This window comes from Pongo abelii, chromosome 3 (assembly GCF_028885655.2).
Source record: "Pongo abelii isolate AG06213 chromosome 3, NHGRI_mPonAbe1-v2.0_pri, whole genome shotgun sequence".
NCBI lineage: Eukaryota > Metazoa > Chordata > Mammalia > Primates > Hominidae > Pongo > Pongo abelii.
In genome coordinates this window covers 57218035-57225395 of record NC_071988.2, presented here as the reverse complement: position 1 = coordinate 57225395, position 7361 = coordinate 57218035, and the positions used below count along the sequence as shown (strand labels likewise).

The following is a 7361-nucleotide window of genomic DNA, read 5'->3' as shown; positions in this document are numbered from 1 at the left end:
GGGAGTCTGAGGCTGGAGAATCTCTTGAACCAGGGAAGTGGACCTTGCGGTGAGCAGAGATTGTGCCATTGCCCTCCAGCCTGGGCAACAAGAGTGAAACTCCATCTCAAAAAAAAAAAAAAAAAACCCAAAGTGGATTAAAAACTTAAATCTAAGACCTTAAACTATGATGCTACTACAAGAAAACATTGGGGAAACTGTAGGGTATTGGTTTGGGCAAATATGTTTTTTTTAGTAACACCCCAGAAGCACAGGCAACCAAAGCAAATATAGACAAATGGGATCACATCAAATTAAAAAGCTTCTGCAGAGCAAAGGATACAACCAACAAAGTGAAGAGACAACCCACAAAGAGGGAGAAAATATTTACAAACTACCCATCTGACAAGGGATTAATAACCAGGACATATAAGGAGCTTCATGCAGCTCTATAGAAAAAAATCTAATAATCCAATTTTTAAAATACACAAAATATCTGAATAGACATTTCTCAAAAGAAAACATACACATTTCAAACAGGCATATAAAAAGGTGCTCAACTTCACTGATTATCAGAGCAATGCAAATAAAACTACAATGAGATATTATCTCACTCAAATTAAAATGGTGTTTGTCTAACATGCAGACAATAACATGCTGATGAGGATGTGGAGAAAAGGGAATTCTCATACGCCGTTGGTGAGAGTTAGTACAACCACTGTATGAATAACTGTTTGGAGATTCCTCAAAAATCTGAAAATAGAGCTACTATACCATCCAGCAATCCTACTGCTAGGTATATATCCAAAAGAAGGGAAGTCAGAATATTGAGGAGATATCTGCACTTTCATGTTCATTGCAGCGCTATTCACAGTAACTAATATTTAGAAGCAATTTGAGAGCCATTAAGAGATGAATGGATAAAGAAAATATGATACATACACATGATAGAGTACTATCCAGCCATAAAAATTATGACATCCTGTTATTTGCAACAACATGAATGGAACTGGAGGTTACTAGGTTAAATAAATAACCCAGGCCCAGAAAGACAAACATAACATGTTATCACTTCTTTGTGGTAGGTAAAAATTAAAACAATTGAACTCATGGAGATAGAGTAGAAGTGTGGTTACCAGAAGGTGGAAAGAGTATGAAGGTTAGGGCAAAGTTGAGATGCCTAATGTGTACAAAAAATGTTTAGAAAAAATGAATATTTTGTGGTGCAACAGGGTAACTTTAGTCAATAATAATTTAATTGTACATTTAAATATAACTAAAAGAGTATAATTAGATTGTTTGTAACACAAGGGATGAATGCCTGAGGGGATGGATACACCATTTCCATGATGTGATTATTACTCATTGCATACATGTATCAAAATATCTCGTGTACCCCATAAATATATATACCTACTATGCACCCACAAAAATTAAAAATTAAAATTAATAAAAATTAAAAACCAAATGAAAAAATTTGATTGTTTTCATTCTATTTATACATTCCATTAGTGGTTTAACCACATACTCTCTCAGATAATAATATGACTTTAAACACAGTAATTTGACTGTGTATTGTTAGAAAGAGTGAATTGCAAAAGAAAAAGAGTGCGTTACTTACCTCGACTCTTAGCTTGTTGGGGACAGTAACCGGGACCCGGTGTCTGCTCCTGTCGCCTTTGCCTCCTAATCCCTAGCCACTATGCGTGAGTGCATCTCCATCCACGTTGGCCAGGCTGGTGTCCAGATTGGCAATGCCTGCTGGGAGCTCTACTGCCTGGAACACGGCATCCAGCCCGATGGCCAGATGCCAAGTGACAAGACCATTGCCGGAGGAGATGACCCCTTCAACACCTTCTTCAGTGAGATGGGCGCTGGCAAGCATGTGCCCCGGGCTGTGTTTGTAGACTTGGAACCCACAGTCATTGATGAAGTTCGCACTGGCACCTACCGCCAGCTCTTCCACCATGAGCAGCTCATCACAGGCAAGGAAGATGCTGCCAATAACTATGCCCGAGGGCACTACACCATTGGCAAGGAGATCATTGACCTTGTGTTGGACCGAATTCACAAACTGGCTGACCAGTGCACCGGTCTTCAGGGCTTCTTTGTTTTCCACAGCTTTGGTGGGGGAACTGGTTCTAGGTTCACCTCCCTGCTCATGGAACGTCTCTCAGTTGATTATGGCAAGAAGTCCAAGCTGGAGTTCTCCATTTACTGGTGCCCCAGGTTTCCACAGCTGTAGTTGAGCCCTACAACTCCATCCTCACCACCCACACCACCCTGGAGCACTCTGTGCCTTCATGGTAGACAATGAGGCCATCTGTGACATCTGTCGTAGAAACCTCGATATCGAGCGCCCAACCTACACTAACCTTAACCGCCTTATTAGCCAGATTGTGTCCTTCATCACTGCTTCCCTGAGATTTGATGGAGCCCTGAATGTTGACCTGACAGAATTCCAGACCAACCTGGTGCCCTACCCCCGCATCCACTTCCCTCTGGCCACATATGCCCCTGTCATCTCTGCTAAGAAAGCCTACCATGAACAGCTTTCTGTAGCAGAGATCACCAATGCTTGCTTTGAGGCAGCCAACCAGATGGTGAAATGTGACCCTCGGCATGGTAAATACATGGCTTGCTGCCTGTTGTACCGTGGTGATGTGGTTCCCAAAGATGTCAATGCTGCCATTGCCACAATCAAGACCAAGAGCAGCATCCAGTTTGTAGATTGGTGCCCCACTGGCTTCAAGGTTGGCATCAACTACCAGCCTCCCACTGTGGTGCCTGGTGGAGACCTGGCCAAGGTACAGAGAGCTGTGTGCATGCTGAGCAACACCACAGCCATTGCTGAGGCCTGGGCTCGCCTGGACCACAAGTTTGACCTGATGTATGTCAAGCGTGCCTTTGTTCACTGGTACATGGGTGAGGGAATGGAGGAAGGCGACTTTTCAGAGGCCTGTGAAGATATGGCTGCCCTTGAGAAGGATTATGAGGAGGTTGGTGTGGATTCTGTTGAAGGAGAGGGTGAGGAAGAAGGAGAGGAATACTAATTATCCATTCCTTTTGGCCCTGCAGTATGTCATGCTCCCAGAATTTCAGCTTCAGCTTAGCTGACAGACGTTAAACCTTTCTGGTTAGATTGTCTTCACTTGGTGATCATGTCTTTTCCATGTGTACCTGTAATATTTTTCCATCATGTCTCAAAGTGAAGTCATTAACATCAAAAAAAAAAAAAAAGGAAATTGCAAAATTCCTTTTGCAATTAAGGAATTGCAAAAAAAGGTGCCTCAGTATTCAATGATCATAAATTTAGTAAAAATTTTGTTTGTGTTATTTTTAAACTATTATGTATATATAGCAAGACAAATTAAATAATCGAATATGTTAATCTCAAAAATTGAGATATTTAGCAAAATTTAGACGATTTTTATATTTGTCTCAAAAAAAGAGAGCTATTTCAAGGAGAGAAAACTGTAGGTCAATATATCTGATGAATATTGATGCAAATATCCTCAGCAAATTACTGACAAACTGAATTCAACAGTACATTTAAGAGATCATTCATCATGATCAAGTGGTATTTATCCCAGGGATGCAAGGTTGATTGAACATAAGCAAATCAATCAATGTAATAAACAGTAGCCAACAGAATTTTTCTCAAAAAAGAGACAAACATAAAATTAAAGACTTTGAGTAAAAGTATTGCCATCTTAAATTTGACTATAGCAATATGAAATCTTGATGTATGTTACTGTTAAAAAATATTTTTTGTTTCTGTCCACCAACAAATATACAAGCAGTGAGCAACCTTATCCCAATGAGCACCTTTAACAATCAGATTGGAGTATCTAAAGACTATTTCTCACTAAAAGTAACTAGGTCTCTGGGTAGAAATGTTTGATTTTAGATCTGGGACATGAAATGTACAAGATGATTCTAAAACATCTTTCATACCATAAAACTTGGATACTAGGCTCATTTCAAAGGATTGAGGAGCTAACTTAAAGAGTTTCATTGGTCAAAGATTGAACAATAATGCCTGCAGTACATTGAAATATATAAAAATATTAAAATCGATGTGCTTATACTAATACTTTTTAAAAATCTAACTGATCACCTTTGGAGGATTCTAGGGCACTAACACATTCTAAATATTGGTAAATGAATGTAATGAATCATTTCTGCATGTCCTGTATAAAATATGTTTGAAGGTAACCACAGGCAATGAGCTAAATTTCTTGTTTATAAGAAATTAAAGCTATTAAATGCAAAATAAAAGCTACAATTAAAATATTACTTTTCCCACCTCCTAAGAAAATAGTGGTTCTAGGTAGTGATCACAAATAGCTGCTAAACATTCACAAGGTAGAAAACCAATAGGGGACCGTTAGGCTTTTTGTTTGTTTTAAGGTTTATTGTGGCGTAATTGACAAATACAAACTGTATGTAATTAAAAAAAAAGAAGAAAGAAATGAATGAATGGACATCAATTTACTCATTTATATAATAAGAAATTTGGTTTAGTTGGATGCTAAGAGTCTTCTTAGTTTCAAAAACCAGTCAAGTGTGCCTCTACTGATATATTAGCACTCAGTAGTCACTTACTGTTGAGCTCCTCAACCTCAATCTCCATTGCACATTTTTGTTACTTTCTTACCTGCCCAAACAGAGACATCTAGGGCAGAGAATATTATTGTACCTAAATATGTGTTCCTTTCTATTTTTTACCCCCCTTTGCTAATAATTAGGCTATATGACTGACATTGTGTAAGAGAATGTTTAGGAAAGCATTAAATTACTTCCAGGCTTGGTACCTAAAGCATCCTGAAGAGTCTCATAGAGCTCTTTGGCTCCTCAGTCTCCTAGATGAAGGGAATCCTTGAGACTATGCCATGAAGGCCCTAGCAGACAATGCAGCAGCAAAATGAAGGACGTTTAGATTCCTGAGTCAGTGCTTTCATGTGTGACCTAGGAAAGCCACATGACCTGTGTCAGACTATGATGTAATTAAGAAATAAATCTTTATTGTGTAAGCCACCAAGATTACTTTTTTAATGGCAACTAGCATTGATTATTGTAATTTATCAGCAAAAATAAATTTGTAATTCCTAGAAGACTAATTTATTTGTAATTTTATTTTAGGCAGAAAAAAAGAGTATGTAGACTAGATTCATAGTACTTTTTTCTGAGTTCTCCTGTCAGATTTTTTTAAGCATAAGCCTGTGTTATAAATCTGTGTGGTCTTGGATACAGGGCAGCCACTATTAATTGAAGAGTAGAAACTGTCAAGATTGGTTCAAAGTGATGATAAATCATTTAATTATTTTCTAAGGCCCAAAATGTATACTAAGAATTTTGTAGATATACCAAGCAAACAACGAAAAACTTAGCATTTAAGATGTTTATTTATCAGTGAATAGTTTCAAATACATGTCCAAATGTATTTCTTTTCTCTTCCAGGAGTTTCAGTTTTGTTTTGTTGAGAATAAATGACATAACACTGAGAAAAGAATATGAAATACATGGGAAGGAGACTATACCATAAGAAAATCTTGCATAATTAATTATCTGCAAGATCGAATATTCTATCTACAAAGCGTGACATATTTTACCCTCTTAGAGCTTAAGGATTAAATTTCTGAGCAGTAATAGGAAATATCTCACAGGGAGAGAGAAATGCATATATATCTATGCATTTCTCTCTATATATATGCATTTCTATATATGCATCTCTATATATATATGCATTTCTCTCTCTATATATATAGAAATGCATATATATATAAATGCATAGAGAATATGCACTTATATACACACACACACACACACACACACACACACACACACACATACAAAGAACTAGGTCTCTGTGTAGAAATATTTGATTTTAGGTCTGGGACAAGAAGTGTACAAGATAATTCTGGAACACCTTTCATACCAGAAAACAAAGATACTATTGTCATATCAAAGGATTAAGAAGCTAACTTAAAGAGTTTCCTTGGTCAAAGACTGGGCAATAATGCCTGCAGTACATCGAAATATATAAAAATATTAAAATTCATAGATATATATGGGTCATTATTATAATTAATCAAAAAAGCCTTTAAACCTAGTGTACTTAAGCCAATTATATTTAAATCAATTGCTAAAGTGCTTAAAGTTTATTTTCATGTATCTAAAATATTATACTGAATTGACTTTACAATAATCTTTCTTTCAAATATTTCTTTCAAATGAGAGTTCTGACTAAGAAAAAAGAAAGTTGTCTTCTATTTTTAATTATTTATCAATTTGAGGAAATAATCTCAATAAGTTAAAATATTAGCATTTAATTTTTGGTTTCAAATTTGTTTGTTTCATCCTAATATTTCACAGGTCCCTTGATTTGCCTATTACAATGGATAGAGCCAAACTAAAAGAAAGAAAAAAAGCAAAGGAGAAGGTAAGAAGTAAGAAAGGAAAAAAAGGAAGAAAAAAAGTGAAGAAAAAAAACCAAGGGAGAGAAGAATGAAGAGAAAGACGGAGGTAGAGAGAAATCTAATATTTTTGTAATTTTTGTATAGAAAATATCGAGAAACCCAAGTTTTCCATTCAGAAGAAAGCAAATGAAATTACAGAAGAAAACCCAAATGTTTTAAAAAAGTGGTTAAATTTGAAAATATACAAAATCTTGGAAGAAATTCAGAACGGCAGACTTAGGCATATGTTGCATCATGGAACTGAGTAAAGACTGATTTAGTTACACATTTAAATAAACTATTAGATTCAGGAAAGAGAGACTAAGTGGAACATAGTTCGAAGAGAAAAAAATGTAAGAATGCCTTAAAGAAGAGAAAGCCTGAAAGCAACACTATTTTATTCTGTGTTTATTCTTTCTTTTAACTTTTATTTTACGTTCAGAGATACATGTCCAGGTTTGTTATATAGGTAAACTGTGTGTCATGGGGACTTGGTGCATATATTATTTCATCACCCAGGTAATATGAATAAAACCGGATAGGTAGTTTTTTTATCCTCTCCCTCCTACCTCATGTAGGCCCTGTTTTTTGTTGTTTCCCTCTTGTTTCTTAGCTCACATTTATAAGTGAGAACATGTGGTATTCGGTTTTTCTGTTCACAGGTTAATTTGCTTAGGATAATGACCTCCGACTCCATCTATGTTCCTACGGAGGACATGATCTCGTTCTCTTTTATGGCCGTGTAGTATTCCATGGTGTATACACACCACATTTTCTTTATTCAGTCTATCATTGATGGGAATTTGGGTTGATTCCATGTCTTTGCTGTTGTGAATAGTGCTGCAATAAATATATGCATGTTCATGTCTTTATGGTAGAATTATTTATATTCCTTTGGGTATATATCCAATAATGAGATTG

The 7361-nt window shown here is 36.2% G+C and overlaps 1 pseudogene; it reads left to right on the top strand.

Annotated features, from left to right (window-relative positions):
• The first annotated feature begins 1592 nt into the window (after positions 1-1592).
• Positions 1593-3224, top strand: LOC100445542 (tubulin alpha-1B chain-like; annotated as a pseudogene).
• The last annotated feature ends 4137 nt before the right edge of the window (positions 3225-7361 follow it).